The 26,006-nt window shown below is 39.0% G+C and overlaps 1 pseudogene; it reads left to right on the top strand.

Moving 5' to 3' along the window:
- Positions 1–26,006, top strand: part of LOC112649085 (ATP synthase subunit O, mitochondrial-like) — a 78,645-nt pseudogene that overhangs the window by 34,971 nt on the left and 17,668 nt on the right.

Here is a 26,006-nt window from a genome sequence, read left to right as displayed (position 1 = left end):
AGCCCAGTGTCCATGAATGGATGAATGGATCAAGAAGATGTGGCATTTATATGCAATGGAATATTACTCAGCCATAAAAAAGAATGAAATCTTGCCATTTGTAATGACATGGATGGAGCTGGAGAGTGTAATGCTTTTTGTTGTTGTTGTCGTTAGAACAACTCTGCAAAATAAAATTCCGGTTTATTGTTGGACAGCATTGTTTCACACATATATCAAACAGGCAAAAAAAAATAAACAGCAACTTCACAGACAAAAAAGGAAAAAAGAAACCTTTTATCTTTGGCCTTTTTAACCATCTCATACAAACCAACTACTTAGAGTACAGCTAAGTACATACACAAAAAAAGTTACTAGAATGCTCAGAATAAGGTTTTTTGTTGTTGGTTTTGCTTTTTTTACGAGGTGTTTTTTCTCCTTTGAGATTATAATGAACATGGTCACACCACAAGTAAAGTCAGAAGTAGGACAGAGAATGCTCTGAAGGCTGGTTTGATCATCCAAGATCATTAAAAATGGCTGGTCCCCAACAATGTGTACAAAAATATAAAATGTAAATAAAAAATACAAACAAATTTCCATTTTTAAAGTACTTCTAAGAAAAAAAAAGCAGGGCCTTGGAAGCTTTTGGTTCTTTTTTCCTCCCCTGTTGCAAATTCACATTGTGGTTTTGGTTGGGTGGCAAGAGTGTGTGTCATCTGCGGGTGGCGCTGCCCTCGTTGGGCAGTCAGGCGGGATTCTACTCGAAGGCGACCACGTTTAGATTCTGAGATGGGAAGTGGAGGGTGAATAGGTCATGGTGGTCTATTTTTTGTTGTTAAGTTTAACTTTTCCTTTTTTGCTGTCTAGTCATCCTCATCAGTCTTCTGCTTCTTGGTGTCCACGTTGTCATCCTCATCATCTTCAGTGGCCCATTTGCCTGTAGCTGCCTCAGCTTCCTCATCTTCATCTCCATCCTCTTCCTCTCCATCACCTTCCTCCTCCTCTTCCTCCCCTCCTTCCTCCTCTTCTTCATCTACCTCACTGTCAGCCTCCTGTTCCCCATTTGCCTTACTAGCATTCCCATTAGCAGGTGTGTCTCTTCCATTCTCTGCCTCCTCCACAACTGCCTTCTTTTCCTTTAAGTCCTTGGTGGTGATCTCGGAGCTGGTGTCCTTGGCTGGGGCACGCTGGTGATCCGTTGCAGCGGATTGAAAAGAGAGCAAGAGTTCCAGGACTCCAGCGAGAAAGCTGCGGGAGGCCAAGGGGGCGGAGGTGGTTGCAGTGAACTGGAAGCCCGACTGGGAACAATGCAAAGACGGCTTTTCAGAGCAGCCAGTGGGGGCCAGAGAGTGTAATGCTAAGCAAAATAAGTCAGTCAAAGACAATAACAACACGATTTCACTCATATGTAGAATTTAAGAAACAAAACAAAGGAATAAAGGGGGAAAAAGAGAGAGAGAGAAACAGACTCTTAACCACAGAGAACAAACTGATGGTTACCAGAGGGGAGCTACCTGGCAGGATGGGTGAAATAGGTGATGGAGATTAAGGAGTGCCCTTGTCCTGATGAGCACTGAAGGACTGAAATAAAACATTCAGGGAGCCTGAGTGGCTCAGCCATTGAGCCTGTCTGTGTTTGGCTCAGGGTGTGATCCCAGAGTCCTTGGACCGAGTCCCACATCTGGCTCCCGCGAGGAGCCTGCTTCTCCCTCTGCCTGTGTCTCTGCCTCTCTCTGTGTCTCTCATGAATAAATAAATAAATAAATAAATAAATAAATAAATAAATAAACCTTTTAAAAATAAAATAAAAATAATTCAAATAAAAAAATAAATGGAATATCAAAAAAAAAGTTTCTTAATTCAAATGCCCATATCTTACTTAAGGATAAGACACTGAGAGCATTTCCTTTAAAGTCGGAGGTAAAACAAGAACTCCCCCTACAATCAGTATTATTAACATTTTCTAGGAATGCTATCAATAAAATACAAAAACTTAATTAGAAAAATGATTAGAAAGGATACATAATTATAATTCTTATTAATTATATGTTTGTCTTCTTAGAAATGCCAATATAATCAATCAACTGAAAATCTAAGAAAGTGGCTGTATACAAAAAAAATCCACAGCCTTCCCAGTTAACAGCAATAACCCATGAGATAATATGATATATGAAATAATTGGAAATAATCTCACTAAGAAGTACATAAGACCTATTCAAAGAAAACTCCATGAATAAGCTGAGAGATTTTAAAAATTAGAATAAATGGCCACAAAGTGCCTCAATAATAAGCATAAGGCTGATCATCATAAAGATGTTGGTTCTTGGGATGCCTCAGTGGCTCAGTCAGTTAAAGCATCTGCCTACAGCTCAGTTCAGGATCCTAGGGTAGGGAGCCTGCTTCTCCCTCTCCCTCTGTCTGCTACTCTCCTATTCTCTGTCAAATAAATATAAATATAATTAGTTAATTTTAATTAATTAAAATCTTTTTTTTAAAAAAAAAGATGTTGGTTCTTCCCTAAATTATATCTGTAAGACAATTTCAATCAAATTGATAGAGGAAAAATTAATTGTTCTATTGGAAAAACAAAATAAAGTAAGAACATTTTTTCAAAGTTGATATCAAAATGAACTCCAAATGTATTCAAGAGTTAATTTCCTTTGTTAAAAAAAAAACCTGTAAGAATATTTAAAGCATTGTAAATATAAGGTGGAATATCAATCTACTGTCAGGATAATAAAGGACTTCCCAGCATAAAAGCAATGGGGGAGAAAAGGAAAGTATTGATAGTTAAATACATAAAGGCCACAAGAAAGATAATAAACAAAATGAAAACAGGAAAGATTTCAACAAATACGATGGATAAAGCATTCATATAGAAGGACTCTTACTGAACTAGAAACATAAACAGATAAGTCACAAAATAAGATACACAAATGGTCACTCAGCATGTGAAAATAATATTGAGGCTTATCATGATCTAAGAACTAATCAGATCATCTCCTAAAACTCTTGTCAGCACTGAATATTACCCATTTCCTCTCCTTTTTTTTTTAAACATTTGCCGGTTTGATAGGAGAAAAAAGAATAATAATCTATCTCATGCACTGCTGGTTGCAGTATAATATGGTATAACTTCTGTAAAACAACTTATCAATATGTATCAAGAACCTTTAAAAATTTTTCTCTTCTTTTACCCAGAAATTCCTTTTCCAAGAATCTGTCTTAAGGAAATGATCAGATAAATGGACAGATATTAGATATTTATGTTTAAATTAAGATGACATTGTAATTTTTCCTCCAAACCAGAATACTTTTGAGAGTTAAATAAGGCATTGTTAATAATTATTCCAGGACAACAGATGTTTAACAGGGCTAGTCCCAGGGAAATTGGGTCATATGGTCATAAATAGTTTAAAGCCAGGGATCTAGATGCATTAGAAGAAGCTTAAAATGTACAAAGAAAGTGCAAAGGTTAAATAAAAGTGCATCCATATGATAGACTAGTCTGGAACTAATTAAAAATCATGTTTCAAAATGCATTTAAATATAATGCTGTGTGTATTTTTAAATTAGGATAACAAACCCTATCTAGTGTGATTCCAAGTGTCTAGGAGTGCCTCACTGGCTCAGTATGCGACTCTTGATCTTGAGATTGGGAATTCCAGCCATTGGGTATAGAGGTCGCTTAAAAATAGAATCTTAAAAAAAAAAGCAGTTTAGTTCCTTGGGGCACCTGGCTGGCTGAGTCAGAAGACTCTGTGAGACTCTTGGTCTCAGGGTCGTGAGTTCAAGCACCACACTGAGTGTAGAAGTTACTTAAATAAATAAAGCCTTTTGTAAAAAGTGGCTAAATACCTTTATGGTGTAGAATGTAAACATTCCTTAATTACCTATCCAACATCTCACCCCCTTGTCCTCTTCCTAAAAGCATCCCCATTTCCCCCTCTCCTCTTGGCAGTATCTGTGCATGGATGGGTAGTATTAAGTCAAGAGCCCAAGGCAGTCACCCAGCAGCAGTTATTACCTCATATTGGCCCAGTTGGAGGAAAACTTCAAAGCCTGCTGTGAGTCCCCAGAAGCTATGCACCTTTTCCCTCAAGATTTGAGCCATGAGGGAAGCTGGCCCCTTAAAGAGAGCAGCCAAGAGACTTTCAGAGAAATTTAGCTAGAATCTGATCACATGATGTTAGAAACCTTCATTGCGTTTAGACTTTTCAATTAACAGAAACCAAAAGACATTTGTAGAGCTAGTTTTCAGTGATGTTTCTGTTACTTGCAACCAAAAAATCCAACATGACATAAATACATCATAGTAGTCTTCAACCTGAACTGTACATTAAACTCACCTAGGGAGCTTCTAAAAATACCCATGCCTAGATCTCATACCCAGAGATTGACTCAAATGTTCTGGGTGTGGGATCCTGGCACTGGTATTTTTTTTTAAACCTTCCCCTGGTGATTTTAATATGCAGTGAAGGTCAAAGACTATGAATATATTATACAATATACATATTAGGTATATATAAAAGGTTGGAAGAAAAATACATCAAACAGGTAAGAAAGATAATTCCTGAGTATTGAGACTGCAGGGTTTTTTTGTTTTGTTTTGTTTTGTTTTAGGCAATGAAACAATGGTCCTAGTTCTATAGAAGTATCATCTGTCTAAAAAGCATGCTATACAGGCTAGAAATGGTCAAGAATACACAATCTATGTGTGGCATCTCCATGGGCAGGTTTTTTTTTTTTTTTTTCCATGGGCAGGTTTTACCTATGGTATTTGTATACATAAATGTTTAATATAACAGGATTTTTATTATATACAACTGTCATAGCAAATAATAATTCTCTTTGTATCTAGTTCCAAAATATAAATGTTTTTATTAATACTCAATGTATTCCAGTGTTTATTTGTAAAATAGAAATTTGTTTAGAGAATATAGAAAATTCATATACATATTATAGATCTATAAATAACTTATAAAATGTATATTCTATATAGATTTATTCTTATTTTATAATATAATCATTATAATTTATAATTTTTATAAATATGATTTGTAATAAACAGTTTTTTAATAAAGTATGAATTTTGCAAATATAAATGTATTTCACAATATAGATAGCATATAGCTTATTTATAGAATAAATTTCTGAATATAATTTCTAAAATAAATTATTTTATAAATGGTTACTAGAAGAGGGAGAAAGGAGATTATTTTGAGGCATTTCTTTTTGGATACGTGGTTTCCCATTTTGATCTCCAGAAATGAAAGTTTTGATCACTAAGAAAAGAAGAACCTCCTCATTGTGTATGCTTCAGTGAAGTGCACACCTGATGAGCTCACAAAAGTTTTAAAGCCATCAAAACTAGATTCGCTGTAGAGACTCACTGAATAACAGATGAGTGTGAAACTGAGGCACCTGTTACTATATTTAACTGCTCTGTTCCTGGCACACGTTCTAATAGTTGAGCCTTTTTCAATTTGCAATACCAACACATATAAGGCAGGACAATATCTCATCACTTCTCTACAATTTTGAAGCTCATTAAAAAATATATTGTCCAAAAAAAAAAATATATTGTCCAAATTATCCAGCAATTATTTTTGTAGTGCATCCATAGAGTGAGACATATTCTGATAGCATGTCAACCAAGTGTCAGGCCTTGTGAAGGATACTTGGGAATTATTTAAACCATTCTGTTCAGTTGGCCAGGTTTATTTTCTTATAAGTTTTTTTTTAATTGACCATAAACATTTGCTATTTATGAAGGCTCCTTCTGGTTCATCGGACCAGGTCACCAGCACAGGTGCTTGACTTGCTGGGTGTTTATTCAATATAGTCAACAATTATCAAGTTATTTAAATGGGAGCTATGGAGAAAGACATCTAGGATAAAGAAAGCCCTGCTTCACTCTACTTCCAATTATAATTTAAACTGGCAGGTATTTTTACCCACTCTGATTCTTATAGAATTGTCCCCTTTATTTTTTCAAGAAATTAAAAATGTCCATAAAACTTCAGAAGATAATATAACAAATATATATATTTCCATTATACAGAACTGAGGCCATTAATATTGTCATCATGCTTCAAGTTTTTACACACACACATGCACAGAATGTTGCACTGCAGCCACTTCACATTTAGTGTCAAAAGCTGTTTGTTAAATTTTCAGCAATTTTGAGAGCTGATTGCTAAATCTTTGGTAGCTTAAAATTGGCGATGGTGGGAGTATCATTCCTTGGAAATCCACCAATGCCATAAATCAAAGTTTTTTTGATTCCTGGAGAGCTAACTGTTAAACATTTATCAGCACACTAGTGCTCATATATAAAAGAGAAAAAAGCAGGCTCCCTGCATGAAGCCTGCTTCTCCCTCTGCCTGTGTCCTGCCTCTCTCTCTGTGTGTGTGTCTCTCATGAATAAATAAAATTAAAATCTTTTTTAAAATTATAACAAATAAATAAATAAAAGAGAGAAAAGCTTACAGGTAAATTTAGTTCATCTTGGCCCACACTCGCAATCCCATTATCCTTCCCCCTCCTCAGAGGCAATCACCATCATAAATTTGGTGCATTATTCCAGAACATGGTCTATACTTTATTTTTTTTAAGATTTTATTTATTTATTCATGATAGACACAGAGAGAGAGAGGCAGAGACACAGGCAGAGGGAGAAGTAGGCTCCAAGCAGGAGCCTGATGTGGGACTCGATCCCGGGACTCCAGGATCATGCCCTGGGCCAAAGGCAGGCACTAAACCGCTGAGCCACCCAAGGATCCCCGGTCTATACTTTAAATGTATTCACATGCATCCATGAACAATAGAGTATAGTTTTGGTGTATTTCAAAATGTACATATACTGCAATTCACATCTTCCTCTTGACATTTTGTTGCAAATGGATCTAGATCATTCTTTTTATCTACTATTTAGAAGTCAACCATCTAAACATACCTGATGTTATCTATATGTGATTCTGTTAGTGGACACCTAGGTGGTTTCCAATGTTTTGCCATTAGAAACGATGCTAAAATGAATGGTCCTTGTTTACACATACACATGTAAAGTTTCCCTGGGCTTATATACAACAGTATAATTGCTGGGTCGTATGCATGTTGTCAAGTTTATGAGATATTGTCAAATTGCTTTCTCAAGTATGCAAAACCAGTTTATGCTCCTACTTAACAGGAGGGAATGTGAATCCTCTTTGCTCTACATTCTAGCCAACATTTGGTACTGTCAGACTTTAATTTCTGTCAGTCTGGTAGGTGTCAAATGACATCTCATTGTGATTAATTTTTGCTTCCTTGACTACTAATGCAGCTGCCAAATTCTTTTTTCCAATTTGTCGGCCATTTGTGTTTCCTACTCTATAAATTCCCTTTCCTTTGCTCATTTTTCTTTTGGATTGCTTGCCTTCTTATTGATTTATAGGAGTTCTCAACACACTCTGGATACTAATACTTGTCTTTTCACTTTGTTTATGGTAAGCTTTTGTCTTTGTTTTTTGGTGTTGGACAGGGTGAGAGGCAGGTACGTTTAGTCTCTGTGGGCTTTTTCAGGATGTAGTCTGTGGGCCTGGTGGTCAGAGAACGTGTTTTGCTTGCCCAGGGTGATAGCTAACCAAAAGACATAGTTCCCAAGAACTTCAGCTTCTGGCTGGCAGATCTAGAAACTATAGACTTACTATCTGCTCCAGCCAAACTGAAGGTTTTTTTTCAATTGCTCCTCATTTTCTTCCCTCTAGGCCCTTTCACATGCTGTGGAATGCTCTACATGCTCTCACATGTGTGTCCCCAGAACACCTTCTACTTTCTCTCAATTAGCACTTACCACACTGCACTGCAGTAACCTGTTAGCTCATCTGTGTCCTCCACTAGACAGTGAATGCTGTGTGAGAAGAGAAGGGTTTTTTTTCTGCCTTTGTAGCCCCAGCACCCAGTGGAAGGCTATCAAGTCTTTGCTAAAAATAAGTTTGTTGAATAAATGAGTGAGTGACTACAGTAAGACAGGGGCAGCTATATTGAAGGTCAGAAAATGTTTCATTTATTCACCCAATGACAACCGTCTAGCACTTGCAGAGTCCTGTTAGTGATATGGATGCTCCCCTCACCAAGCTCACAACCAGTTGAAAAAGACTTATAACTGCCAAGCACAGTCCACCAACCTAAGTGTCCTAATGGAGAGAAGCAAAGTAGTGTGAACATGCGGGGGAGGTACACGTATTCCAGCCAGCAAGTGGGAAGGAGTTTGGAAAAATATCTCTCTCGAAAATGGCGATAAGCCAAGAAGAGATGATTATTTAATAATTAGTCCTTTAATTAAAGTGTAAATGAAATCCTCTCCAGCAATCCCAGAGGCTGCTATTTGGCTTTCTTAGAGTATGTCAATAAATTAGTTTGACCAGGTGGTGTTTTTCTTCCCCTGGGTTCAGGTTACAGCAGTACCTATCAGGGAATTCCCAGTACGTACCCAGCCATGCACCTCGGCTTTGCTCCTTGAGTAACAGAGGAAACACTGTTATTCTCGTCCTCACCCCCAAACCTGGACTCTCCACCAACCCTCTGCAGCCCTCTCTTGCCTCCAGGCTAAAATGAACACAGTTGCCCCACTACGATCTGTTCCCTTTCCGTGTTTCCTTGGTGGCAAGTATGTACTAGGCACTGGCTATGCCCTGAGAACTGAAGAATAAGTAGAAGTCAGCCATCAAGAATCTCAGGGAAGAGCTTTCCAAGCAGAGAAAAGAGCTAGTGCCAAATCCTCATGGTGAGATAAAGTCTGGAATGCTCTAGAAATTGAAAGAAAGCCAGAGAATAATAAGTGATGGTAGAGTAGTACAAGATGATGCTATAGGGATGGGCAAGAGAATGCCACTGGCAGGCTTAAAGTAAGGACTTGATAGGTTTTCCACTACTTAAAAAAAAAAAAAAAAAAAAAACTTCTATGGCATCTATCAGTTCTCCCCATAAAGGTGGGGTTGAATAAAGTGTGTCACCTAGTCCTTAGGGAGGATCTATATCCTTAGGGAGGGCCTGTGCACAGTTGGGGATTTCCAGGAGAAGCCCATAGAAAATAAAGTTCTAGGGGATGCTCAAAGGAAGACAGCAGTCTAAGGAAAGCAACGTTAGAAAGCCCAAGATGAGGAGACTGAGGGACATGCTGCTCAAGCTCTATCATCCTCTCTCTCTGGCCCTGGTTCATCAGCTCTTCCTGAATCACATTGCAGAGCTTATTCCAGTCTCTATCCCCAGAGTAATCAGCATCCAGGCATTGAGGCCCAGATTGGGCCAAAGTGACATACACAGATTGGAGCAAGCACAAGTTTCTTTGTGAGTTGCTGTCTGGGACTCAGGTGTGCACACCTGCAGGGGAACACTCTGCACTCCCAGGGCAAGGGACAGCCCGCACATGGCTCATTAGGAGGCATTTCAATGGAGTATTACATCATCGACACAGCGTAGCAGCCTCCTGGGTCCTTTTTCTATTATTCAAACATGTTTCCTCTCTTCTCCCCTTGCCTCCTTCTGGGGTCCAGGAATCTTCTTTTGCACATGGTTTCCTTCCTGAAAAATCATTCTTACTTATTTTCCTGGAACTAGAGAAGAGTTGGAAGGTCTGACCCTTTCCCTTCCAGGCTGTGCGTCTCAACTCTTAAGGCCTCTGACACCACAAAGGTGTTAGAAACAGAGGGAACGTCTCTTCACTCTGGGACCAGAAATTCTGTCAGAACTTGGCTTATGATTCTACTGTGCTCACAAAGCCTGCTGTTTGCTTGAAAACAGGTTCCTTGCTCAGGACCTGATTTCCTGATCTCTGGTCTATTTAGAGATTTGGGAGCCTATGTCACGGGTGGCCATGTTTTGTAGCCAGCTGAACTCTCTAGACCAGGACAGGCCCAACAGCAAGGTGAAGTACCCCAGGTTGAACAGCCCAAAGAACCAACCCTCCTCTCGGGACACCTGGGTGGCTCAGGGGTTGGGCATCTGCCTTCGGCTCAGATCATGATCCTGGGGTCCTGGGGTCGAGTCCTGCATGGGACACACTGTGGGGAGCCTGCTTCTCCCTCTGCCTATGTGTCTGCCTCTCTCTGTGTCTCTCATGAAAAAAATAAATAAAATCTTAAAAAAAAAAAAGAACCAAGCCTTCTCTCAAAAGGAGCTGGGGCTTGGCTGTGAGAAAATGTGCCAGAAACCTCTCTGAGACCTCCTCTGAACTGAAAAAAAGGCAAAACCAGTCTCTAGGGGTTTCTTTCTTTCCAGCTGACATCCATCACCGGAATAACCAAGCTCACACTATTTACCAATGAAATGTGATGTTCAACTCAAACAATAAAAGATGTTTATCTATATTCAATTTTAGATCTCCTAACATAGACAGGATTATATTTCATCAGGTCATTTTTTTAAGTCTGCATAGCTCCCTCCAACTCTTTCTGGATTTGATATGAAGCCAATACTTTTCAATACTGCTTGGGAAAAACAAAGAGGAAGCCTGAGGGACAGCAGTGGGTCAAGTATGCAGTTGTGTGTGATTCTATAGATCTAAAATTCTACCTCACCTCTGCCTCTAACCACTCCATCTGCTGGGAAGACAGGCACCAGGAGGAGAAAAATATAGCTGTATCCCCAAAGCATAAACGACCCATTTGACTTTCTCTTTCTTACTTATATAAAATAACTTGGTCCAATACTAATGGAAATGCTACCTGTACACCAAAGCCTTCTTCTTTCCATAAAGAGCTGAAAAGCCAACAAAATCCCCAGCATGAAATTTGAGATCATGCAAAAGAGGTTTCATTTCAAAGCCCCTTCAATATGGAAAACAAAAGCAAAAGAAAGAATTAAATTCCCTTACTACTTACAGTCCATTGACAAGTCCTTGAAACAGGTAGAGTGACATTCCTCTAGGGACTCAACTGCCTGGATGTTGACACTTTGCCAAGGGCAACAGGCAATATTAGCCCGACCCACAGGGATCCTGTGAGTCTTCTTTAACATATAAAAATTCCTGGGGTGCCTGGGAGGCTCAGTCAGTTAAGCATCTAATTTTGGCTCAGGTCATAATCTCAGGGTCCTGGGATGGAGCCCTATGTTGGGCTCCCTGCTCAGCAGGGAGTGTGCTTGTCCCTCTGCCCCTCCCCCTGCTCATGTGCACAATCTCTTTCTCTCTTTCTCTCAAATAAATTAATAAAATACTTTTAAGGGATGCCTGGGTGGCTCAGCAGTTGAGCACCTGCCTTCCGCCCAGGGTGTGATCCTGGAGACCTGGGATCAAGTCTCACATCAAGCTCCCTGCATGGGGCTTGCTCTCTCTCTCTGCCCATGCCTGCCTCTTTCTCTGTGTCTCTCATGAAGAAATAAATAAAATCTTTAAAAATAATAAAATAAAAATAATAAAATACTTTTAAAAAACATAATTCCTTTGGAAGCTCCCTTTATCTCCACCCTCCCCCATACATGCTAGGAATCATTCTCCAAGCATATGGTCCACTGACTTACATCTAAAAGGTCTTACGACTGAGTTTTTACTAAACAGTAATAAATGACCTATTCCTAAAAATAGCTAGCCCCCTCAGAATCCTGGAGCCCTTGTTTCCAAAATTCCTTAGAGACTTATGCTCTACCTACCCCCTTCTCAACTTGTAAGTAGATAGTCGGCCACTCTTCACGACCCCAGTGCAGCCCTTTCTGTCCACGCATCTTGTTCCCATGCTTTAATAAAACCACCTTTTTGCACCAAGGACGTCTCAAGAATTCTTTCTTGGCCATCGACTCTGAACCCCAACATTTTTCTACATCACCTTCAACCTGTTTTTCTCTTCACAGGCACATTTCTTCCTGTCCCTTTATACACTCACACATTCTCATAGTTCCCTCTAAGAAATGTGTCATGATAGAGAAAAGTTATCAAGATTGTATCTTTTTCCAGTTTTATTGAGTTATAATTGACAAATAAAATTGTAAGATATTCAAAATGCTCATCGTGATGATTTGATATATGGGTACATTGTGAAAGGATTCTTCCCATTTATGTTAATTAACATATCACTAATATTTATATACATGTATATATACACATTATACCTATATAAACATTTAATTTCTACTGTCAGCAAATTTCAATTATACAATACAATGTTATCAACTATAGTCACCATGTTGTACACTAGATTCTCAGACCTTATTCATCTTATAGCTGAAAGTTTGTCTTCTTTTCCTCATCTCTCCCTGTTTCCCCCAGTTCTTGGCAACCAACCACTTTTCTACTCTGTTCCTATAAATTTGTTTTTGTTTTTTTTTTTAGATTCCACATATAAGTGATACATGCAGTATTTGTCATAATTCCTTCTAAGAAAACATATCCTAAAAGAGAAAACTTGTCAAGATTGTATTATAAAGGAGTAGAGAGAGACAACTAAATTTTAACTCTGAGCTACTTGGGTCTTTCACTTACTTCCAGGTCCCTTCTAAACCCTCACTAAAAGAGGAACAACTCATTCTTTAAAAGTCTCTCCCAGGCCCAAGGTGCTGAAGCACTTCTTCATTTGACTAGTCACTTCCTCATGCCAGCTAGTCACACATGATTGTAACACTGGATGTCATCACTCAGGTCTAACCTCCAGCTGGCCTTGAAGGTGAACCATCCTCATGTCCTATGGCCAGAGGCATGACAGCTTTTGATATAAACCTAAAAACTAAAGAATAGATACTAACTTACCCAGTGAAAGAAGAGGAGACATCCCTGGCAGAGCCTAAATTAGCCCCTGTCTTTACATGGGAAAGGCAGAAGGACAATCCAATAGAAGATGCCTGCCTGTGGAGAGCTAAAACTAGTAATTGCCACCATTTAGGGGCTCCTGGGTGGCTCAGTCAGTTAAGCATCCAACTCTTGATTTGGGCTCAGGTCATGGTCTGAGGATCCTGGGATTGAGCCCTGCATTAGGCTCTGTACTCTGTGGGACATCTACTTGAGGATTCTCTTTCCCTCTCCCTCTGCTGCTCCCCCTGCTCATGCAGCGCTCTCTCCAAAATCAATCTTAAATAATTGCCACCATTTAATGAACACGTTCTATGTGCTAGCAACTTTGAATACATCATCTCATCTGATTTTTAGAGCAACCCTATGAAAGAAACTGAACTTTTAGCCCCTCATTTTACAGATGAGAAAACTGAGGAAATAAAACATTAAATAATTCACTCAGGTCACACACAGCTCATTTTTTGAGGCAAGAACCATGTTTTCTCAGTCTTTGAGCACTCCTCCCAGGCCTGCTGCCCAGCCCAAAGAGTTCCAAATGTCCCCAATGATCACTAGTTATGGCTAACTTTGATTAATGCAGGAGAGGATGGGAGACCTGGGCCCCATCTGCTTTCCATCCCTTCTCCCATGGCCCCAACAAAGCTCCTCAGAACTCTCAGCACTCCACGAGACACAGGATTTTTTTTTAAGATTTTATTTATTTATTTGAGAGAGACAGAGAGACAGAGACAGAGAGAGCATGAGTGGGAGGAGAAGCAGAAGAAGAGAGAGAAGCAACTCCGCTGAGCAGGCAGCCCAGACACTGGGCTTAATCCCACAACCCTAAGATCATGCCTGAGCCAAAGGCAGATGCTTAACCCACTGAGCCACTCAGGTGCCTAGAAATACCATTTTAAAAACTGGACAATTCTACTTCCCCCATTCTGCTCCTTTCTCCTTTGGTTGAGCCCTGTTGGGTCTGCTTAGCCTTTCTTTTTTATTTATTAAGTTGAAATTCATATAACATAAAATTAAACATTTCAAAGTGAACAATTCAGTAGCAATGAGTACATTCACAATGTTGTACCACTCACTACCTTCTCTATCTAGTTCCAAAACATTTCCATCACTCCAAAAAGAAACCCCATAACCATTAAGCAGTTCCCTCATTTCCCCAGCCCCTGACAACCACTAATCTGCATTCTGTTTCTATGGATTTATCTATTCTGGATACTTCATATAAGTGGGATATACAATATGTGAATTTGTGTCTGGCTTGTTTTCACATAGCATGGTTTTGAGATTTATCCACATTCTAGCATGTATTACTACTTCATTCCTTTTTAAGGATGAATACTATTTCATCATATGGATGTATCATATTTTGTTTATCCATTCATCCATTAATGGACTTTTGGGCTGGCCTCACTTCTTCAGTCTCCTCTTCTTACATTCATAAAAGTCTTTGGGTCCCATCTGTCAAAGCAAGTGTAGCAGAACCATGCAATCTGTAAAAAAACGAGAGTCAACTTATGGGAACTCTGGACCTGAGCTTGTACGATCTTTTAAACCAGTGGTTTTTCAAGTGGGGGCAATTTCACCACACACCCTCTGCCACCCTGGGGACATTTGGCATTGTCTGGAAGTATTTTTGGTTGTCACAACTGGGGGTGTGTTAGCATACAGTGGGTAGAGACCAAAAATGCATTCAAACAATCTATAGTTCAAAGGACAGAACCCACAGTAAAGATTTGTCTGGCCCAAGGGGGAAAAGAAAGGATGAATGAAAAAGATTTTTTTAAAAGGAATTATCTGGCCCAATATGTTAATGACAAAGTTGAGAAACTCTATCAATTTAATCTGAGATCAGCTGACTTGCCAGATGTTCCAGAGAGATTTGATAGAATGGACAACTGTTCATAGATCTGATCACTTTGACTCTCTTGAAACTACAGTTATGTATAAAACTAGTTTCATGGATTTGACATACATGTACTGAGCACCTATTTATCAGACAGACTCTGGCTTGTCTCAAAATATTCACAACCCGAGTTTCATATGAAACCATTATTTATATATCTTCTACATGAGATGTCATAAAGCTAACAAATTTGCTTCTTAGGAGTATGAGGTTTTTGGTGCTAGTCTTTCAAATTGTGGAAACACTAAGAAACCAGTTACTACATCTATAGTATATTGTGTTAATATCATTTCAACACAATAAACCATCTTATTTAATTTGGCATGCCTCAACTTATGCATTCATACTTCTGTGGCTTAATGCCCTGGGCCTCAGCTAATTGTGTAAGGTTTCACAATGGGCTTTACAAATTTTAAATCTCATCTTTTTAGGCTGATTCTTTCATTTCTTTTTAAAAATTAAAAAGTCTGGCAACCCGGTGGCTCAGCGGTTTAGCACCGCCTTCAGCCCAGGGCCTGATCCTGGAGGCCCAGGATCGAGTCCCACATCGGGCTCCCTGCATGGAGCCTGCTTCTCCCTCTGCCTGTGTCTCTGCCTGTGTGTGTGTGTGTGTCTCATGAATAAATAAAATCTTTTTAAAAAATAAATAAGTAAATAAAAATTAAAAAGTCATGTTCTTTCTTGCCTTCTCTTACACTTATTTTTTTTAAGATTTCACATATTTATCTGAGACAGAGAGAGCGTGCTTGCATGAGCTGGGTGAGGAGCAGAGGGAGAAGCAGACTCCCTGCTGAGCAGGAAGCCCTATGCTGGTCTCAGGACTCCAGGATCATGACCAGAGCTAAAGCTTAACCAACTGAGCCATCGAGGCACACCACTTTTGTTTATTTTTGTTGTGGTAGCTGACTTGTGTTTTGAGTTTTTGTTTGCTTGTTTAATGACAAAAGGAAGAAATTCAATGGCAAGGAAGAAGGCATTATATGAAAACCTACACTGTAGGGGAACCTGGCTGGCTCAGTCAGTAGAGCTTGCAACTCTTGATCTTGGGGTTGTGAGTTCAAGCTCCACATGGAAGGTGGAGATTACTTAAGAATTAAATCTTTAAAAAACCCTAAACTGTTAACACAGGACATGTCAAAACTGCCTCTCCACTCTCCACCCATTGTGCAAGGCAATTACGTAAATGGGTCCCTGGGAAATACAAAATGTCAACATCTACCACCTCCCACCCCATACCACATTGGTTTGTGATTAAGAGGAAATCTTGATTGTCTAGGCTTTGGTGTTATGGTGAAACAGGTAGTTGGTCCTATTGAGATTTATTTTACTGTTGCCATGGGAAATTAAAAATTAAATCATAATATTAAATATTTTCAAAAAGGTTAGGTAGGCATGTTTGATTTCTTTATGGCTCTATTGAATGTCAGAGGCTGGAACATTCACAGAGGACTGACAGTGAAGAATGATGGTATTTATAAAACAAATGTCATTAGGTTTACCTTTGAAGAAGATGGATTCTTGACTTTACCTAGAAAATTATGCAAAAACTAATTCCTATGATAAACTAGTTTTTCCCCACTAAGGTCGTTAGTGTTAACTAACAGATTCTAGATTGTCTACTTTAAAAACCATCACAACAAAATACATCTAAAACGATAAATGAGTCCTAATATGGGGTTTCTTCTAAGCTGGGTATATATGTAGGCAGGGCCACAAAACCTCAGTAGGCTCCTGAAGAGCTCCAGCTGGCTCACACAGCTGAGACTATCAGTGAGGTCTTCAGCAAAACAATAAAATTGTTCTTCAAAGCCCAAATCTCAAGTTTCTGTATTCCTTTTTTTTTCCCTCCCAGAGGGAAAGGTGAAAGTCAGCCACTACAGAGCCTGGCCCAGTGATAAAGCCAAACCACTCAACAAGGCTGGTCACATGAGGTGAAGGTGGACATCCCAAGGAAAGGTCATTCAGCTACAGCCTGTGGAACCTCAAAATGAAAGCAAATTAGTCAGAGAGTATGTGTGTGCATGTCTTTACTATAGGACTTCTCTGCATCTTTAATACCCTAAGATGTACTGTGACTAAGAAAGAAGATAATTTATTCTGAAAACATTATTTGACCATTTATCAAAGTATATTCATATCCTGTGAGACCCTATGGTCTCCTAGAACAGAGTTTAGGAAATGTTGCCACAGGCATATATATCCGGAAATCAGCAAGGCATCTGATAATGTTCCTATAATATTCTTGTGAATAATGCGGAGTAATAAGAACTGGATAAAAACTTGTAGGGCTGCTAGATAAAAATCCAGGATACCAAATACTGCATGGGACATACATAGATTAAAAATTATTCATTTTTTATACAAAATTCAAATTTAAATAGGCATCCTGGGATTTTTGTCTGTTTCTGTTAAATCCAGCAACCCTACACTCCTGATGAGGCTCATGAGTCTCCTGACAAACATGTTTTTTTTCTGTCTTTACAAGATACATTTCATTCTCTTTTTTTTTTAAAGTAGGCTCCACACCCAGCATAGAGCCCAATGTGGGGCTTGAACTCACAGCCCTGAGATCAAGAACTGAGCTCAAGAGTTGGACACTTACCTGACTGAGCCACCCAGGAGCCCCAGTGCATTCCATTCTTAACCATGAGCCATAGTCCAGATCCTTCTCAACATTATGAATGTGGTCAATTGTTAATTTCCATTCTCTGCCCAAGTCATCCCTTTTACCCTATGAAAGAAAATAAAATGTTACCTGTACTCCAAGTCCTTCAAGCTTTACATCTAACTTTAGAATCACTAAAGAGCTAGTTCAGTCTCGTTTGATGATATCATTTATTCCCGTATGAATCAGCAGATGTGGATAGAGGTCAGTGAGCTCAACAAATCTTGGCTGAATCTGTTTTGGGGCTGTACACTCCAAAAAGGAACATTTTATCGGTCCTGCATTGCCCTCTGTCCTCTTCATTCATTTATTGAACACACAGCTCCCAACCACCCAGAATGTACCAGGCCCTGGGCTAAGCATTGGGTGTATACAATAGCTGAACAAGGTCAGCTGACATGGTCCCTGTCTGCACAGAGGTTACAGTCTAGTGTGGAGAGAAGAGGGAGAAAAATTAAACAAGTAAATAAACTAGATTATCTCACATAGTGGTGAGTTGCTATGAAAGACATCAGAGGAATATGACCCAGACAGTGAGTAGGCTGGGGGGATGCTGGTTACATTAGGTGGGACAGTCAAGGTAGGCTTCTCTGAAGAAGTGCTATATAAGCTGAAGAGTGAAAAACTACAAATTCAACATGCCAAGAGCCAATGGAGGAGCAATCCAGGCAGAACACAGGCCACAAACAGGCCCAGAGTCAGGAATAGGACCAATGCTGGCACAGCCTGATAAATGAGCCCCATAACCCCCAAGATGTCAATTCTCACCCCATTGCTCTTTCCACTGAAGAACAGTAACCTCAAAGGCTAAAGTGAAGGAAATAGTACCAAAAATAGGTCCTGAAGGAGCAGAAAAGCAAATGGCATTTGACCTCTACTGTCATTTAATACAAGAGAGAAAACACAGAGGCAATGGCTGGAGAACAGTTCTTTTATCACATCAGCCTTTATTTTCAAGGAAGTTCTGGAAGTTCTCACCTCAAACCTACTGTGATCTTTCAGATTGCCTCTCCCTGGCTTGCTCCTTGGGGAAAATATGCAGCAGTGTTTTTTGGACTCAGCACACAAACCAGATGATTTGGCTCTGAGGAATGGAATAAAAATTATTCTCAAATCATTTGGGGAACTTTCCCTCCCTCGACTGGATAGCGAAAACAGCAACAGCGATTAGTCCTCAAATTGCTTTTAGGCTCATCTTGGGTTTGAGCTTTTCACATTTATTTCAAAAAGACTCCCAAATTACCTGCTTTCTGATGTAACAGAATGATCAACTGTTTTCTCGTAGTTTGGTGTGGTTTACTATGAAGTTGCTAAAAGTGAAGGCAGCGGCCAACTGAAAACTTAAGTGTCAAATACCACAAGAGATGTAGACTGACTAATGCAGGTTGTTTCAGAGTGGTATTTACGAAGTGTAACACAGTGAATGTAGGCCAGATATGGAAAAGATAAACTAAGATTCTGCATGTTAATGATGTATGCATAAAGTTACTTTAGCTTTCAGATAAGAGGAAAAGGTGTTAAGACTGCTAAAAGGTACTTTAAGGGAAGTTTCGAATAGAAGAGAAGAGATTGGGGGATCTTCAGAAGACTGGCTGGGTGTTTTCCAAGAACCCTTTTGGGGCAACAGCAACCTAGTGAATTTCCCATGGTCTGATCCCAGGAGCCTTACTTTGTCAGCATACCCAGAGTAACTCAATTTCCAAAAGTCTCCCCATTGTTCTTTCAACAATGTTAATAAGAACCTTCTATGTGGCAGACTCTGTGTTCTAGGCACTAATATGTAATGGTGAGCAGTACAGACATTAACAACGCCCTTTTGATGGGTGCATTCTTTCTTCAATTAGGTCAGTACACTACAACCCAATTATCTGATTTCACTGGTCCATGAGATCACATAACTTTTAGTGACCTAATCTGAGCATTCATCCTACTTAACCACAGAAAATCTAGTCTTCTACCAAATTCCCCTCCCTGGGACTTTTGAGAGTCCCTAAAGAATACTTACATGTTCCTTATACCCATCCTAGTTATCCAATACAGCAGGTATTCAGTAAATTGTATGAGTGAATGAATTATGATAATTCTTTACATTTAGGTTTACAAAGCACTTCATGGTTCTTTCACCTTAATTAATCACTTAATATGCACACTGTAGAATACATGACACTATAGGGGATAACTCTCCCTGACTTCAAGTGGTTCAAATCTCATCTGTGGAAAACAAATATATACATATGACAGCTAAGAATCCAAATGAGCAATATGGCTAGTGAGAATTGCAGAAGAATTCAACGGGGCATTTAGTAGCTAGGCAATGGTAATAGGAAATCCTAACTTAGCAAAAGGAAAAGATGAGAGCTGGGAGTTGTACGTCGTGCTTAGAGCCCAATGGTAAGACCCATCTGGCTGAAGCAGAAGGCATGGAAGGAAACAGATTTAGATAGGTCAGATGGAACCAGGTTAAATGCCAAGCCTTCAGTGCCAGGTTCAAAATGGGAATTAAGGAGTGCACTTGTCATGATGAGCACTGGGTGATGTATGGAAGTGTTGAATCACTATACTGTGCACCTGAAACTAATACAACACTGTATGTTAACTATACTGAAATTAAAATTTAAAAAAAGTTTGAGCTTCAGTGGCAAACAGGGAGGAGTCATTTTTGATTGGTGTTTATGCAGAGAGAAGCATAATCACTACCATGGTCCTGGTAGGGGTTGAAGGAAAGGACAGAGTCAATATTTCAAACTTCACCGATAAAGAGAAAAAGGATACCACTGATAGAAATGGGAAGATGAAACTTATTTTAATATATGAAAAGAGTTATTGCAACAAGTTTTGAGGTTAGAAAAAAATCAGAATGTCTTTCCAAAATAAATTATGTTAGCAGAGAGAAGGAAATAAATTAGTTGAAAGTATCTAATAACAGGTTGCAACTAGATTCCTAAATCAACCTTGTCCTGACAGGTCTTTCCCACTAATTATATTCAATTCAACAAATACTGAGCACCTAGTATATACTTATCTGTCAGGCACCGTGGGTATAGGAAAGAAGCACAGAGCACCTAGCACTGTCCCAATCATCAGGAATTAACAATCAGATAGATACTGCTGTCATTATTGAGTACCTGCCAAATGCTAGATTTCTTGCTAAATGCTTTCCATGAATATACATCAATTTAATCCTCTCAACCACCCTGAGAGGTAGGTATTAGTGTCTTCATTTTGTGGATGAAGAAACTAAGATTCAAATAAGATTATCAAAAAAATGCTAAAATTATTTGCCCTGGGTTACAGAGTCAGCAAGCAACCGGTGGAACCAGGATTCAAATTAAGGTCTGTGTGTTGTCTTTGCTTGTAACTACTGCCCCATTATCCAGGGCTTACATGCATAAAACAATTAAGGAACAATACCAGATCAAACCACTCGGCACTTCTCATTCTTCTCTGTGGTCCTGTGTGCTTTGTATGACTGAAAGCAGGTTCATAAGGGGAATGAAATGTGCTATAGAGTATTATCTTGAGACAGTCTTTTTGGGAACTAAAGCTGGGTCAAGCTGGAAATAGAGAATGCACAAAATTTCAATCCCTCCACACCACGATTCATTTCTCCCTCTCTGATTATTGACCTACAGTCATTCTCTAGTGCATTTCCATCTCTACTCTTTCACCTTGACCTATCTTTAGACCTCCTAGATATGTAGCCTTTCAGTGTTCTATCTACTTTGAGCCAAGGATAGAACATACAATACTCACAGAAGTGGGGCACGAGGGTAGCATGTCCTTTACCTAAATATCTGTTCTCTCGGCCAGGCTCTTGATAAGACTTGAGGCAGGGCAGCCTGGGTGGCTTAGCAGTTTAGCACAGCCTTCAGCCCAGCCCCGGGATTGAGTCCCCTGTCGGGCTCCCAGCATGAAGCCTGCTTCTCCCTCTGCCTGTGTCTCTGCCTTTCCCTCTCTCTGTCTCTCATGAATAAATAAAATCTTTAAAAAAAAAGACTCAGGGCAGATAAATCAAGGTTATATTCACTATCAAGCAACTGAAGCAAGTAGGTGGTCTAGTTCAGTGGCCTCCAATTTTTTTAAAAGATTTATTTTAGAGAGAGACAGAATACAAGCAGGGGGAGGGGCAGAGGGAGAGAACCTCAAGCAGACTCCCCACTGAGTGGGGAGCCCAACATGGGTCTTATTCCCACAACACTGAGGTAATGACCCCAGCCAAATCCAAGAGTCAGACAGTTAACCAACTAAGCCATCCAGGTAGCCCAGCCTCCACAGTTTTAACTCAATCAGTTAAAGCACAGAACAGTACATACTCCAAATAAAAGTAAATATAAATTTTTTAAAGATTTTATTATTTATTCATGAGAGACACAGAGAGAAAGAGGCAGAGACATAGACAGGGAGAAGCAGGTTCCCCATGGGGAGCCTGATGCAGGACTCGATCCTGGGATTCCAGGATCATGCCCTGAGCCAAAGGCAGATGCTCAACCACTGAGCCACCCAGGTGTCCCAAATATATTTTAAAATCATACATGCATACAATTATACCAATATATTGCTTACATTATGATAAAAACATGAATTTTAGAAGATGAGAAAAGATTAAATCAGTAGTATTTAAAATTAAACTATTTTTTTATTAATGGCACAAAAATAATTTTGCCCTCACTTGAAAGTATTATTCAGCATGATTTATTAATGAGAATAATATGACTTAACATGGTTCCTTAATTTTTTAAATCTTATGATACATCCAATTGAAGAACTGGTTTTAAATTTAGGTGATTTTGATACTAGGTTTTAATGGATATCTTGGTTGAAAAAAAGAGGTGACAAAGGCACATAGATCCAAACAGAAGAAATATATCATTGTCTGTGCTTAATATATCATCAAGAATGTTTTTTTAATTTCATACTCCAATCATTCAACAATTTTGTTGTAATTTGCCTGGTAAATCCCCTATATTTCCCAATGTCCATCAGTTACACCTGCAAACTAATCAGCAGGTGGATAGCTTAATAGTTTGAACAAATGGGTCAAATTTTACTAAAAGTCTTCAATTGAAAAAGTTTTAAAGAGGTTAGAGATATTTTTTCCAATTTTTAAAAATTATACATATAGCAGAAGTTTTTAAGTGACAAAGCAAAAAAGTCATATAAATGATAAAAAATGGATACTGAAAAATGTTTCTATTATTTTTTAACTCTCTAAAAGTCTTTATTTTTAATTCCAGTTAGTTAACATACAGTATCCATATTTAAAATACACTTTTTTAAAACAGTACTTTTCACTCATTAAAATTCACCTTGAAGGGATAGATTAAGTCTTTTTTTTTTTAACTAATCTTCTGGGTATCATACTATTGCCAATTACTTAGCAAGTAAAAGCCAGCAAATTTGGAATAATCTTTGTTTGAAAGAAAAGAGTTATCTTTAAATTCAACAACTTTCAAAATCTTTTCCTCAAGATAACTAGTGAACCCTCTGGGTGGTACAAAAGATTTCCATGGTCACTCTCCTTACAAAGTATTCAAGAATATTCAAAAAAATTCTGTTATTTGAGATACAAGCCATCACCTTCTCCCTGCACAGGTAAACCACAGTTTGTTGCAATATATTGAAAGCAAAACAAGTGAGGCCACTACTGAGAATCACAAGAAATTGTGAAACACTCATTCTTCCTTCATGGTGTTAATGGGCATATGTGACACATCTAACCCAGAGATCCAAATGAGTTGGCAGTGTCAATTGGCCGATTAACCATTAGTAAGGCTTACTTTCTTTCTTTTTTAGATAAAAAATAAATGTAAATTTTAACGTTTTCCCCACACCCAAAGAGATCATCTTGTACACCCCCTGCAGGTCTATACATCTACCACTTTAGAGACCACTGGTCTAGGTTACTGATTAAGTGCAAACCATGAACTCTGAAGCCAAGTAAGTAGGTGTGTAGTAGGGAAAGCATTTCATTAAGAGTTCAGAAGCTCCCACAGTGTATCAACCAGGGGAAGGCCATCCTAGGTCTGCTCAGAAGTGGGCTGAAGGAGTAGCTAAGACAAAATAGGATCAGTGGCTACACTTAATACTATTCAGTGCTTAAAACAATGTTTTCAATTCCATACTAAGACATACTTGGGAAAGTAATAGATTTCTTTCTGAGGAAAGCTGATAAACAAAAAAATTTCATGTAGAATACAACACATCTAAAACTTATATGAGTAATTGCTAGCATTTCTAATGCTTTCTGGAGATTTAAAGCAGTCTCCTACTTCCTAAGTTGCTTACCTAGGAAGTAAATAGAGTCTCATCTCCACTTTCTACATGATGAAACTGAGGCCCAGAGGGAAGACTTCACTTGCCCAAGGTGCACACCTACAAAATGGCAAAGCCAGGCTAGGGATAGAAGTATTGCTACTCATTTTGGCCCCCAGCCTATCATGGCACATAGCAGTGCCATCCTGGGACCGGCAGTTCAATTCTGACACAAAACTATTGAATCCCACTTCAGGAACTCCTTTATTCCTCCTTGGGTCCCAGCCTTCAAATTTTAAACCAAATGTCCTATTCTGGCTCCCTGACTTCCCAGACACTAATAAATCCCCTGAAAATGTACACTTTGCAGTCTGTAATCCTCAATCCTCCAAGGACTGGGAGCAACTCTGGAAATGTACTTAGTGCATACCACCATGTGCAACACGGTGTGTTTTCACCTACAGTGTACACTTGTGCTTATTCCTCCTACCAGACCATAAAGGGCTGCAATGTGGTCTATGGTCCATGCATTGCAGGTATGCAATGGCTCCTCTTAGTTACCCCCCAAAAGCCCCTAAGACTGGGAGGCAATGCACAGAGTAGGAACTACAGCAAAATTTTATCAACTATGACATATGTGGATAGAATAAAGGTGAAAATATTAAAATTCCTTTGGCTTTAGCACTTTGAAACTTAATGTAGCATCCTTCATAGAACTAATTTGTTCTTCAAGGCAGCTTATTAATGGAAAAGAGAAATGGAATATTCCTTAGAGAATAATTTCAGTAGAGATGAAGGTCAGTTAGCCTTTCCTTTAAAAAGTGTTAATAGCTCAACATGGCACAAAGTAGCATGGCACACATTTAGCATATTTACCCACATCATTTTCATACATATGGATGGATATATACATATGTGTAGATTATATATGCATGTGTACATGTATGTATATATGTATATGCATGTAAATGTGTATATGTATATACACATATGTATATATATTTGAAAAATAACATGGAAAAACCAGAGTAATTATAATGATTAGAGAAGCTATAGAGCATCAAAGAAAAATACGGGTTAAACTAACAGTGCAAATCTGGGCAAATTAACTCTGTGTCAGTTTCCTAATCTTTAAAATGGCAAAATAACTTCTACCCCCAATGGATTATCAGCAAGACAAAATAACTAATACTTGTAAAACCTTAGCAAACTGCCTGGTAATTACTAGGCACTCAAAAATTGTTCGCTTTAAAAAAATAATGATAAGCTATTATTATCATTATTCAAAGAGCAAGAAGCCTAAAGACTTGGGGCGTCTGGGTGGCACAGTTGGTTAAGCGCCTGCCTTTGGCTTGGGTCATGAATCCAGGGTCCTAGAATGGAGCCCCACATGGGCTCCCGGCTTAGCAGGGAGCCTGCTTCACCCTTTCCCTCTCCCCCAACTCGTGCTCACTCTCTCTCTCAAATAAATAAACAGAACTTTTTAAAGAAAAAAAGAAGCCTAAAAACTCATTTCTTCTGGAGTGAATTGACAAAAGCCTACATTGTGACTACAAAAAGCTTTTTCACCTGGAGAAGACTTGAAGAGTGTGGTCCAATGGTCTATGAAGGGATTTCAAGAGGACAATGCTGAAAGTTCTTTTCATTGTAAGTGGAACACTGACCAAGGGAAAAATGGGCAAAATTGAAGTAGGAGAGACAGGGCTGGAAATGAGAAAGTTTCTTGACTTCTGAGGACATGGAACAAGCTACTGAAAAAGATGGTGGAGTCTCCGACCCTAGATACCAACCAAAAGTTATAAAATACCCACCTGTCCAGCAGAAAGCAGGTCTCTGGTCCTAAGTATTCTATATGAATCTTAAATACATCATATACCTACCAGCAGTAGTGAGAAATTTTCCATCATCAATCTCCAGGGAAACCATACCAAAACCCTGGCTTCTGCCTTTGACAAAGCTAATTCACACGACCACAACAGTAGTGCTCTGCCCTGGCACCATAAAGATCATAATCCACAGGTACATCTTCCCAGCACCATTATCACTTTCACCTTTAAATGTCATCTGAAGAGATTAATGGGCACATTAAAATTTCCACCTGCAAATGAGCAAATCCAATTTTTTCAGATGACTCAAGCTGAGAAATAATCTGAATTTTCCAGCCAACACTGAACTCAGAAAAGCCAACACCCACACCCACATGGGGTTTTGTTAATTTTCTCTACCCCAAACCAATCTGAAAAGTACATTTCTTTCTGAACACAAAAGGCTCAGTTGTAGAAATGATCAAAGGGAGATGGGATTGTGACATAAAATTAACAATTTTATGTCAAAGAGGTATCAGTGTATGTGCCATTAGTTCTGGCCCTAGATTTTGAGCTCTGTGACACTCCTTCTCTGTAGATCCAATGCTCCTTCTATATTCTGGAGGTTAGATGAGCTTC

The sequence above is a fragment of the Canis lupus genome, chromosome X, assembly GCF_003254725.2.
Source record: "Canis lupus dingo isolate Sandy chromosome X, ASM325472v2, whole genome shotgun sequence".
Classification (NCBI taxonomy): domain Eukaryota; kingdom Metazoa; phylum Chordata; class Mammalia; order Carnivora; family Canidae; genus Canis; species Canis lupus.
The sequence above is the reverse complement of the archived record's forward strand: the minus strand, read 5'-3'. Positions and strand labels throughout refer to the sequence as shown.